Consider the following 13,865-nt stretch of genomic DNA (forward strand, 5'->3'; position numbering starts at 1 on the left):
GTTGCTGTGGTCAAGAGGTGCTTTCCGACAGGAACCAATTGTGGCAGTTCCTTGGGAAATCCGGCCAGCAACTGACCAATGCTTGGAGCAAACCATCAGGCAGAACTCAGGGAATCTGGTGGGGGAGTTGGCAGAAGGACTGGAGGAAGTGAGGGGAATTGCAACCCCATTGGAAGAACAACAGGCTAGCCTGACTACTCGGGTCTCCCAAAGTCAAGACCACCAAAAAGGAGTGTACTTGGAGGGATCAATTGCTTCAGAAACATATGTAGCAGAGGATGGCTTTGACCAACAGCAACTGGAGGGGAGACTCTCGGTCCCTAGGAGGTTGGATGCCCCAGAATAAGGGGATGCTACAGTAGTGGGGCAGCAGAGTGTGAGTGGGTGGGGTAGTACTCTCATACAGGCAAAGGTGAAGAAGGAGGGCAGATGTGTGATAGGGGATTGGTGGAGAGGTAACACGGAAGTGGGATATCATTTGAGATGTAAACAAATGGAATGATCAATAAAAAAGAAAAAGAAAAGTAGAACCCTGTATTCTCTAATGGGCTTCTTTTTCCTTGTCTGCATCCTCTTTGATCTCAGCTATTACATTTCCTTTCTAGACACTGTTGAGAACAGGAAATCATACTTAGGATTTTGAAAGATACATCTTTCTCCTAACTTTCATTATCAATTAAAAATAAGAGTGATAAAAAATACAAACAATTCTGAAAATATTTAATTCTGGAATTTGCATGACTTTATATATTTTGGTCTAGAAATAGTTGGGCAATAAATTAATGAGGTTATCTCAGATTTTTTCTTTAGATAAAATTTTATTTAGTAAGATATTTTGTTACTATTATAAAGGAATCCTCATTTATTTTTCAAAGTAAATTACACTGATTTTTTGGGGGGAGGCACGGGTAAGAATTTCATGATAATTGCATGGTACTTCCACATAACACAGTCAGTAAATCATGCAAGATAGTGCATTTTTAATGTTTATATTCACATTTTATGTGACATACTAATTTTTACATAACTATAAGCTAAATTTTAAGACTTTGTCAATTGAAATACTATCAAATTAGGAAAAAATAAGGAAAATGTGACTCCCATAACACAAATATAAATCTAATTCATAATATTTTATGTACTATCTTTGTGTGTGATTGAAAACTACAGTGAGTCAAAATTGAAATTGATTTTTATCAAAAGTAAGTACTACATTAATGAAAAAGTATAATAAAGAAGACAGTTTTAGTAATAATGAGCACAGAAGCACAACTGTGTTGCTGAAAATACTAAAATTATTACCAAACTAGAAAGCAATCTCTGCTGTCTTTTCAACATATTTCAGATACAAAACTAAAATAAATAAAACCTTCAGGTCCTTCAATTAAGTTTGCTTTGACTCCAACATAACTCCTCCCCTCTGAAACGTATGCTTAAATTTAATTTATAGCTCCTGGAAGGATCAGTGGATAAATGTGCTTGAGTTCCTTCTCTGCAGCAGACACAGTAGAAGGAAAAAAAACACTCCTACAAGTTGTCTTCTAGTCTCTACTTTGCAAGCATGCACACATACATTAATACAATCTAATTATTACAATTTCATTGTCATAGTAAAAAAAATGTTATTTAATTTTTTCCAAGAAATGGTTAGAGACTTCATTATTAGAAGAGTGCTTAAGGCCTATATAAAAGAGCTCATGGATTTAGTGATTTTATATATACATATGTACATATATACATATATTCATACATATATCCATGAATGCATGTATGCATGTATACATGTATAAATATACACATATAGACATATATTCACGTATATGTGTGTATGTTTATACATGTATACATATACAATGATTAATGTATGTATAATATATTTTATATATTGCTTTCCATCATTTTGTACATGAAGACTTAGTTATTCTCCTCTCAAAATGATGAGGAGTCGAAGGTGAAAGGTTTGTAATTGAGACTAGGTACATATATAGGTTACTAAGCACATATATAGGTAACTTGATTTTATACTTTCTAGTTTTTATAACAAAAAGCAAAATATTGATTTTGTTTATGCTACCCATTCTTGAATGATATAACAGCAGAAAATACACTATAGCATTTATATATCAGATTCATTGATCATTGTCTCTTTTTTCATTATAGAGCACACTGAAAATAGTCATCTAATCCATTCATAAATATAAATTTATTTTAAGTTTTCAAATGACTTTGAAAGTTCACACTTTTAACATCATGGAAAATAATAAATTACTCATTTGTATTTCAATTTGAGAACATACTATATTTAGAGACAAACATTATCATAGTTTAATTACAATAACAAAGATACTTTTTATAACACAAAATGTAACTTTCTTAGCTTGTTTTATCATTTAAAAAACAAGAGTTTTTCATCTAAGGAATCCTAAGTTATTTTCAAACACTACAAATAATGTTCTAGAAGACTTTGTGTGTTTTTGTAAACCATATCTAAGCTAAATTCAACACTAAAACAACTATCAGTACATAAACATTTTTTGAACAAAAAATGTAAGCATTATACCAATAAAGAGAAAGAAAAGATGTTTCAATGAAATAAGATTAACTGATGAGAGAGAAAAAGGAAAATGATATTTTATCAGACATGGAGTTAAATTGTAAGTTAGTTATATAATGAAAGAAAGTCAAATGTGCACTGTATGAAGGTGTTAGGTAAAACTAAGAAAAAATGATAAAAAAATACAAAATGAAAAATGATGAGAATTAAAAGGGTAAAGATATGTAAGTTAATAAGAAACCTGGGAGGTAAAAATAGAAGACAAATTTCAACTATGTACTTTTGTTCCAGAAGAATATTGATTTTCATATTATATAATTTTTACACAGATATACACCACATCTCTGTACTGTGGAGCTTTTCCTATGGTATGCAGACATGTACTATGATCATGGAATTTTAACTGACAATATCAGATATTTTTTGAGATCCACCTTCATATTAGTAACATTTGTTGATGTCTTCAGTAAAATATTACCCAGTGAGTTAGATCTACTTCATTTTCCTCTTTTGAATCTGATATTCCTTCACTGAACCATAATTCCTGAATACCATGGTTGGTATCACCTCAAACAAAATTTTGGATGCTAACATGATTATCCTCTCCACTTCAGCCTTACTCTCACAGTCTCTGTTTGGACACTAGAGAATGTTAGGTTGTCTTTTAAAGATATTTAGAGTCTATTGAATTCATATGATTTCAGTTGTCAAATTTTTATCTCTCCTTGTATAATCTAAATATCCTCTCAGTTTACTTTTAATGTCAGACCTGTGTTCTATACAATTAATAGCAACCGTCTTATGTTAATACAAAGCATAGAATGTTTATTATTCTTTAAATTCCTCAGTAGACTCACCATACTCTAAAAATACTACTCTAATCTCACAGGCTAATAGGTTCTCTTTTACTACACTTATGCTTACAAAATAAAACTTGTTTGAGAGCTGGGCTTTTCAGAATATTTTCTTTTGCTTATCTCTGCAATGCCCCAGACACCCTCCTATTGCATGTGCCTTTGCTGACCTCATAACATTTCTTATCTGAAGCCAGGTAAGAAATCTTGCCTCCTTATCATATCGTTCACTCTCTGATTTTTACTATCATTCTAATTAGTACAAAGCTCTGCTGTTGAATTCTTAACATTGACTTTTGGTAATTTACAGCTCTCTCTCTCTCTCTTTTCTCTCATAAAGCATAGAACAAGAGCTCATAACAGGACATTTGTCATAGCATATGTCCATAAACTGGAGGTGTTAATTTTCTGTGAGTAGAATAAACACAAGATGAAATGTATAATTTGTAATTTGAAGTATCACCAAATTAAAAACCATTTTGAAGTCAACTATTTAGCTGTCTCCTATAAAAGCAATTTGCCTACTGTTTTAGTATTTAGTATATACTACATAGTATTGCATAGTAAAAAATTTTACATTTAAATAATATTCATAATTATATGAAAATATTGTTTGATAACTTAGGATACTTAAACATTTGATGAATATTTTATTATTAAAAATAATTTAACCACAAGCAAAAGTGCTATATTATTCATAACCAAGTGGTTCTCAATTCTGAACTTTTTGTGTGTATCATTAGATCTACTCCACATCATGTTACTGTTCCTAAACTTCCTAGTACGTATTGTAGCTACTACCTATCACTTCATAAAATATACACATTTTAAAATTTCTCTGTCAATGTTATCCAGGATCTGAATCCAAAAATATTGATAGTACCTTTTATAACATTCTGGTACTTTTTAAAAATACAGTTTAAAAAATAATTTAATAATTACACTGATTGTTGATGAATTCATGTTTGCTAGGTGTAAAGTTTAGATAAGATAGCACGTGTAAAATTTCTAGTATGATGATGATGTCTATGCTAGATTTGTATGGGACATATCTGCCTTTCATTTGTGGCATTTCTATGTAAGCTGCATGCAGGAAATAGATTTTGGAGAGGCTTGTTTACCTCTAAAGAATAATAGAGTCTCATTCCTATTGTCCAATTGGCTACATATCACCACTCTCAGTCTCAACACCAGCTCCAACTGTGCTCACACAGTCGTCACTTATTTCTGATAAGAAATGATGTACCCTGAATACAACAAGTAAGGATTATGCCATTGTGGCTGTTTATTGAGTTAATACCTTTGTTGATTCATATTATTTGTTTTTATAATTTCCCTATCATTTATAAATAAACAATCATCTAATAGATATGAACTTTAAAACTTTGGTATCTTTTGGATAGCAAAAATTGTAACTCTCAGGACATTGTTTTCTCTTATTTATTATCCCTGTGTTGCTTCTAAACACTATATTCTATTATGAGGCAAGGTTTTAAAGACTTAATGTAAAGTTTACTCATCAGTTATACATTTTTGATCTATAGATTTAAATGTGATTTTGGGTAAAGAACTTTATCAAAAATAAACTTTTATGATTCTGAATGATAATGAACATCTTAAATTATGCCTTTAAGTTATATTTTTGTCCTAAAGCAATGCTATAGTTCCACTATATTTGTGTTAGAAGTTTCTGCCAGTTCATTTGTAGAATCATGTCAGAAATACATTCTTTGGCCACGATTTCAGTTAATCTGTTGGTGTAAAATCTATAGAGAAATGGTAACTTAATTTCTTTGGAATCTCATCTTACTTTTGTGTAGACCTTTCAACATATTCTGCAATCTCAACTCTTATCTGTTGATTTATTATATAAACAGTCTTTGCACAGTAAGATTTTTAAACTTTCAATTACTTCTTTAAACCCAAGTATTCCAATATTCAGTTTATGTATCATTACCAACAAAAAATATGGGACACACAAAGATAACGATGACACAATAATCCAAATCTGTGTGTTAAAGGTAATGATAACACAATATTCCAAATATAAGTATTTAAAACTCCGATGTAAAAGTTGCTTTTATTTCCAGATGTAACTTTCTTCTCAGAGGCTGATCAATAAGAACACTCTTTCTAGTTGTTTCTGAACTCTAGCTGGCTGGTTCAATTCAGCTCTTCTGGCTCAAACTTCTCTCCAAGCTGACTGATTCTATATGGCTTCTCTCAGCTTCTAGTTGAATTGCTCTGCCTGGTCTTAAACTAACTCTGACAATTTGTTCTAATCTTCTAGTTCATTCTTATTCTGCTGACCTGCATTGAACTTCATGAATTCACTAATGAAATCAACTCTACTGCACTACAATCACTGTCTCCTAACTCACTTAAATACCAACCAACTCTCATCCTCCTCTCCTTTTAAATAGTTTCTTGCAAGAGTTTGGCCTAACCTATCTCTGCCTCATTCTGTCAAATCTTTCTCTGATTAGTCAATTTGCACCTCAATTAGAAGTCATTGTTAGGGATTAAAGGTGTATACTTAGGGTCTCTCTGCATTCCAGCCAGTGGAATTTAAGGTGTTTAGTGTGTCTGTATTCTAGCTGGATAACACATACCTAGGTCTTTGGATGTGATCCTTTGCCAGAGCAGCCATGTTGTTGGATAAAAAATCCTCTACATGCCAACAAAAATTTTCAGCCTTTATCAGTTTCATTCCTTATATAGAAGCATAATACCAAGACAATATTTCATATGCCACAAAAAATTTATTGCACACAATGAACAGAAAAAAAGGCACTTCTTAAATCGTTCCTGATGGACAGTGCAGTTCTGTATTTCACTTTTTATTTCACAGTGAGCATTATTTGGTATTTGAATGAGGTCCAATCATCTGCTATAAATTTATTCATTAATTTATTGATTAAATTTTGCAGTTTTATATATAAAATTATTCTTAACAAGTTCTAGTGGTTGTTCACATATTTAAGAAAAATGAAAGTATCAACATGTATTTACAGCAGAATACTTATAAATATGAATTAAACTATTTATAAGAAGGATAATTTTAACACTTTTTTCTCTTCTTCCAAAGAACAGAATGCAATGGATTTTATTACATTTATAGAATTTATTTAAATGTACCATAATTTGTTTGAGCACTGTAATTGTGCTGCATAAATGAATTACAAGAGAAAGATAATATTCCATCTCTATTTGTTGCTAACAGAAATGTAACAAGTAGAAAATAGAAACTTATTTTCAATGATTTGTCAAGTCAGTCTGAGTCAAAGTTTTTCCTGTTTAATGAATATAATGTAGTCTGAAATGCAATGAAAACGAAATCAATATAAATGGCAATTGTGAGTACTGGGCAGAATATACAGCTTAGTTATGTCCTCAGATTTCTTTTTCAACTTGGAAAGGAACCATGGGAATTGAATAGTAGCCTAAATCAGAAAATATCCTTAAACATATCAGCTTCTACCTGAAGTCTCTAAGTTTTTCTACTATATTAGCATAACAGAGAAGGCAGATTGCAAATAGCTCTTGGCATCTTGGTGAATAGTACTGGATTCTACTCATTATTATTGTTTAAGTCAAAAAAATTAACCCTGAAAACTGTTTTGGGACCACTGCTAAACAAAGCAGAAAGTGTAGAGTTCTTCCATAATTCCTAGGACACCATGCATAAAACATCCTCATTAGTAACCCCCTGCATGATGTTTGGTTACTTGTTATAAACAGTCAGCCTAGATCTATATATATCATTGTTACTCAAAAGTAACATTACTATGCTGGAGTATCCTCTTACTGTTAATGTTCACTGTATTTTTACAAGTATGCACTGTTATGCATGCAGAAATGTTACAGAATAAACTCTAAAACTCTTCCATACTCATGTCAACGGTCTCATCCTTCCCAACTCCTTTTCATCAAAGTCTATCAGTAGCTTTATCTCTGAGATAATTGTCATAGAGTAGAAATCATACTACATGCAGCCCTTTCAGATTAGTGCTTTCATTTGTAAAGCTTGGCTTGTTTCCTTCCTGGTTTCTGTGGTCAGAAAGGATTAATATTTACTGCAAAGTCTACCCGTTTACCCAGTCATTCACTAAATATAAGACTTGTTGATTGTCCCCAAGATTTAACAGTTGCAAGTACTACAGACATTCATGTGGACATAAGTGTTTGGCTTATTTGGAAAGAAATCAAGGTACATAGCTGCTTATGTAGATCTGTTAGAAACTGTCAAACTGTCATCTGAAGTGAATAGACCATGTTGTTCCCCTTCAGCTATTAATTTTGCTTTGCAACAATGCCATTTCTGTACTTTAGTTGTTCTGGATTTTAGCCATTCTAAAAAAGTGGCAATGGTGTAACTTTATTTTTGTTTGCATTTCTCTAATGACATATAAAAGATGAAGTAGGCAACATTCAACATATATATATATCAGTGATTATCAAGTATGTTCTCAATCACTTATCTCTCTTACTGTGAATAGTCTCTTTGATGTTATTATCTGTATAAAAGTAATTTTTAATTTTAGTGAGTTTCATAACATTGCATTATTTTATCTTTTATGTACCTTGCACTATTTTGTTGTATTAAAATATCATCATACTGTCAAAGGTTACAAAGATTTACACTTTCAAGGTTTTCTAGACTCTACAGTTTTGTATTTATATTTAGATCTATAAAAATTTGGTATTTAGATTTTGTTAAGTATGTAAAATAGTTGTAAAACTTTATTCTTTGATATGCTTGTTGATGACCACTTGTTCTAGCATCATTTGTGAAATAGAATTTGTTTTTTTCTGATGTAAGTTTATACTGCTTTGCCATGTTCAGCTGAATTCACTCAGGGATTTTGTCTGAGATTTTTGTGTTGTTCCCTTCATTTGTTTGTTTATTCTTTTACACTCCATAACATATATTAAATATTGTAACTTATACTAAGTCAATGAGTTTTGAATGAAATCTCTTATATTTGTTTTGACCAATTTAATCAATTACGAATAATCTTATGAAAATTTGGTGCTTACAATGTAATTAACTGAGTTTTTCCTTCAGTTGTGTTTAATGTCTATATTTAGTTGCATTTAATTGCTATCTCAATATTACTATGCTTTGTTATGTAATTATATGATGTCATTATCTTTTTCTTCAGCAATGATCACATACATGAAGTGTATTTAAATGAGTTTTTTTAAAGAACATGTAATTGGAGAGATAAAAAGGTGAACTCTAAGTGCAGTTGTAGACAGGTAGTAGTTGATGGATTTATCAGAATGCTATCTAAAAATATTTAAGTATTTCAATGAAAGAAATATATTATTACAAAAGATAGCTCTGACATGAAAAGACAGAAGGAGCAACTGCTCCATTATGTAAATATAGCAGAATTATTTTAAAAGATTAATATACTTGAAATTAATAAAACTATTTAAAATGGCCATTTTTATGTAGCTACAAAATAAATACATGTTTCCCAAGAGAAATAATACTTAAAGTTTGGACTCAGCCTCTAAGCTCCGGGAGTCGCTCTGTCCGTGCAGTCCGGAACTGCGGTGTGGCCGCAGCGGGGACAGAGAGGGTCTGTTGTAATCTGTTGAGCAACTATGGAGGACTATATCAAAATAGAGAAAATTGGAGAAGGTACTTATGGTGTAGTGTATAAGGGCAGACACAGAACTACGGGCCAGATAGTGGCCATGAAGAAAATCAGACTTGAAAGCGAGGAAGAAGGAGTGCCCAGCACTGCGATACGGGAAATCTCTCTATGAAAAGAACTTCGACATCCAAACATAGTCAGCCTGCAAGATGTGCTCATGACTCCAGGCTGTATCTCATCTTTGAGTTCCTGTCCATGGATCTCAAGAAGTACCTGGACTCCATCCCTCCTGGTCAGTTCATGGATTCTTCGCTCGTGAAGAGCTACTTGTACCAGATCCTACAGGGGATTGTGTTCTGTCACTCCCGAAGAGTTCTTCACAGAGACTTGAAGCCTCAAAATCTATTGATTGACGACAAAGGAACAATCAAAATGGCTGATTTCGGCCTCGCCAGAGCGTTTGGAATACCGGTAAGAGTGTACACACACGAGGTAGTGACGATGTGGTACCGATCTCCAGAAGTGTTGCTGGGCTCCGCCCGTTACTCCACACCGGTTGACATCTGGAGTATAGGGACCATATTTGCAGAACTGGCAACCAAGAAGCCGCTTTTCCACGGTGACTCTGAGATCGGCCAGCTCTTCAGGATCTTCAGAGCTCTCGGCACACCTAACAATGAAGTGTGGCCAGAAGTCGAGTCCCTGCAGGACTACAAGAACACATTCCCCAAGTGGAAGCCAGGGAGCCTGGCGTCCCACGTCAAGAACCTGGATGAAAACGGCTTGGATCTGCTCTCAAAAATGCTCTTGTATGATCCTGCCAAGCGAATCTCTGGCAAAATGGCCCTCAAGCACCCTTACTTTGATGACCTGGACAATCAGATTAAGAAGATGTAGCTCTCTGGAAGACCCTGTCTGCTTCGGCAGGGGAAGGTTGTGGCATTTACTGTTGGCTCTCTTCCTGTCTTGTATAGTTTTCTTTTCTTTGTTTGTAAACCATCATCTGGACTTTTCCTAATTTCCTACATATAACTTAATTAACATGTAAATATTATTCCATGTGAATTTAAATATAATTCTGTATATGTGTAGATGTCAAAAAATACTTAAAGTTTGTTAAAATATTAAATTATGTCATACATTTTCACAATAGTCCCCAAATATTGCCATCATCACTGTATAAACATTCAGCAGTCTGAAGTGTCAACAGCTAGTGTTATATTTGGAAGATTTCCAACAAGCAGGCAGCAGCAATTATTTAATATGAACTGGATTCAAAGTCCATCATCTCAAATATCCTGATTAAGCTACCTTTGTCTTGAATTTGGAAAATCCTCTGCTGCTCAACATTTGTTTAGTGTATTAAAATACATGTTTTTTTCTTTAGAATCCCTCCATATTTTCATTGATGCTTCAATCTACCATATGGTATTACTGAAACAACATAAGAAATTAAGACATTGTAGGAGTTACATATTTCTATTATGTAAACATACATAGTATTAACATAAATATGCAAACAATCACACTGAATCATATTTCTTTGCTTAATGGATTGCCCAATTTTAAATGCTGTGGTTGTTTGTGAGAATGGCTCCCAAAGGCAAATATGTTTAAAAAAATTGCTTCTCAGTTGGTGAAAGAGTTTTAGGAAGTACACTCTTGTTGGAGAAAGTGACCAGATTGTGGTTTCAATAAAAAATTACACTGTCCACAGTGTGTCCCTAAGGCATCTACTTGTAGATCAAATTGTGAATTAACAGCTTTTGCTCCTTTTGTCTCTTTGCTTGACCATCTTGGACTCTACACCTCTGAAAAACATAAGCCCAAATAAACACTTCCTTTTATAAGTTGCCTTGGTTATGACATTTTCTCACAGAAATAGAAAAATAACTATGATAAATCCTATGAAAGCTCTATCTGCTTTTGATCTAACTAATATAACTGTTTACTCCTTCATTATCTATGCCCTATTTGTTTTCTTTTTCCGTAGCTGTTTCCCTTTTAGAGGAAGTCCTGGATGCCACTTACCACACTCTTCTTTCTTTCTCATTTTCAGGTTATCTTTCTTATTTTATTTTATGTCTTTTTTAAGATTAAAATATTCTCAGATCATTGAAATTTTACTTAAAATTTTAATATATATTCAATATCAATCTTATTAAGTGTTTAGTCCAAGATTTATATTAATGTATGGGTTAGCTTAATTTTTGTTTAAAAATGACTCAATCCTTTTCCAACTTTCATTGGTATAATCCAGTTCAGTATAGGTTTCAGAATGTTACTTTATTAGATCAATGCATCTAAATAATAGAAAAAATAATCCATTTAGGTTTTTAAAAATATGATAATTCTATTTAAATTATTTTTGTATATCTATGTCTGTATTTATTAAGTATTTTAGCTTCTACGTTGTTAACTTTCCATATACTCTGTAATATTCATTTCTTTCTAAAACTTACTACATTACCTTGCTTTCAGTTCTCCTCGTCCAGACATAGTTGTTCAATGAAAATCCTAGTGATAAATAAGACTTACAATTTTGTTTGTTTACTGAGGTCCAAGACACTCTCCTTGAACATTGGATAATTCCATTGTCCTTTGGTAACCTCCAGAACTTCATAGTAAAGTCTCACTGCTAAAGACACCACTTACTTGAATCACAGTACAAGGAGAAATTAAGCAATTACCACCATGGAAATTCCATCTCTAATAGCTATAGGAGTTTTCATGCAAATTATCAAGATGCATATTAATTTACAGTCTTACTCAACTATAAATCCTGATAACTACAATAATGATTGGCCTTTCAACATTTGCACACTAGCACAAGAGTAGTACACATATTAAGAAAATTATTAGCCATTTTATTATTAGACTTAATGATGGTTCTAGTAGATGGTACTAATTAATGCCTGTTACAGTTAACCATGTTAAAACTCCTTGAATTCTTATGTCATAGAACATAGGTAAGAATCTAACACTATTACTAAGCTAAACAGACATGGTAATAAATGCCACGTAAATACTTATCTTCATATTCTTAGGTCAGTACACCTGTCCATCGTCATCAGAGACTCTCATTTTTGCATTAGGTAGAAATTAATATATAGAGAACCCAGAAACAGAAAATGTGTAGAGAATAGAGATTTTGTATTTCTCAGTTCTAAATGGAAGAAATATCATACCTCTTTGCCACAAGGATCAGGAATGATAATGAAGAAGTACAGAAAGCATCTACCAGATAGTTACAGCAAACATATACACATATTCATAGTAGTTGTTATGTCTGGCATAAAGCTTGCACAAGATCAAAGTAACCAAAATTCCAGCATGAATGGAAGAGGGATATCATGAACTCCTGCCATTAGTGAAATGGTGTTGAAAACCTATGGCATGTGGGAACAGAGAATTATTTTTCTAAAAGTTTACAGTATCTGAGGGGCTGCTCATGCTCCCATAGGTGGTCCTATACTCATCTACAAACAGAGATTCTTAACTGGATTCAGTTTAGTCTTTTAGGGGTACATGAACTTTGGAGGGAAAAAAAGCGTTTGAAGTAATTAATTGGAAGGGAGTAGATGGTGAATGGTCTTGATTCAAGCATTTTATTCATAAACACAATTCTCCAATAATAGAAGAATTGTTGCCTAGTTAAATATTTATTGTAAGCATGCTAGCATTTGTTTTAAAACAAAATCAAACCACTAGATCCAATAAACAAATGTCTAAATGTCTAAATGTCTAAATGCCTATGAACCTAAACCATCTTTGGATATTAGTCAATCTTCTCTATATCTTCTCTAACTATAGACCACTGACTCATTAATAAAAGTACTTAGGTCTGCTTGAATTAGTATAGAATTATTTTCTAATAATTCTATAGAGAAATTATAAAACAACCAATCTTTTACATTTTTGAACAATAATTGGCTCTATTCCAAAATTCTGTACCAAAACAATCAAGAATTATTTCTGATTTTACATGAGTAAAAATAACACTGGTGTTCTGTTCATTTAAATGAAGGTAACCCAGAACTCTCCACAGAAAACTAAAAATCTAGAAAGCTAAATTTGTTACATATAACTTCATGCCCTAAGAAGGATATGGAATAATATCCTGTGTTTTTCTGCATGCATTGCTGCATCTCTTTGATTGAAAATGTCTTCACCAATTAAAATTATAATAAATAATTCAAAAAATAATGATGTCTTTGGTTGAAATGGGCAATGTCTATAAAATTTTTGGCAAACTTTAGAGCACAAAATTCTGTTTTTCCCTTAATCACTTATACTTACCATAGAGAAAGAGCAAGTGTGTACAGGGAAGTAGAGTGGAAACTGACTCACATAGAAGCCTATACTTGTTTTGACACCGAATCAGGAATTGCTCAATGACTAGGAAAAGGAATTAGAGTGTTTGCACCTCCATTACCTCATCTTCACAAAAGTGAGCATTTTTCACAAAACCATTTCAAGAAATACCTTTTGAATTCTGCATATTTTATTTCATGATTTTAATATATAATTATTCATTCTTCCAGAGAAAACTAGAAAAGAGGAACAGTTGAGAGCTTGAGGACTGATTCCCCTTTACATAGTCGAAATTGACACCTTTATCCCTGACAGAATTACAAATGTTCATTCAGGAAGTCACAATATATACTTTCCCATTTCCTTACCTTGTTCCAACATCACTCTCCTCTGTTTCTCTCTTTTACACTTCACCACATGTCCTAAAACTTTTATTAGCTCTTCTTCTAGGATGTGTTACCTCATTCACATACTCATATTACTGCCCAATTACTGTCTCCATAACAACTCTTAAGCCTCACATCTCATGTCATG

The 13,865-nt window shown here is 32.6% G+C and overlaps 1 protein-coding gene and 1 pseudogene across 3 annotated transcripts in view; one reads left to right on the plus strand and one right to left on the minus strand.

Moving 5' to 3' along the window:
* Csmd3 (CUB and Sushi multiple domains 3) overlaps positions 1 to 13,865 on the minus strand; it is a 1,130,934-nt gene that overhangs the window by 524,578 nt on the left and 592,491 nt on the right. The gene's annotated exons all lie outside the window — the stretch shown is intronic.
* LOC114619725 lies at positions 9,025 to 9,923 on the plus strand (annotated as a pseudogene).

Source organism: Grammomys surdaster, unplaced genomic scaffold (assembly GCF_004785775.1).
Source record: "Grammomys surdaster isolate TR1022 unplaced genomic scaffold, NIH_TR_1.0 63, whole genome shotgun sequence".
Taxonomy (NCBI): Eukaryota; Metazoa; Chordata; class Mammalia; order Rodentia; family Muridae; genus Grammomys; species Grammomys surdaster.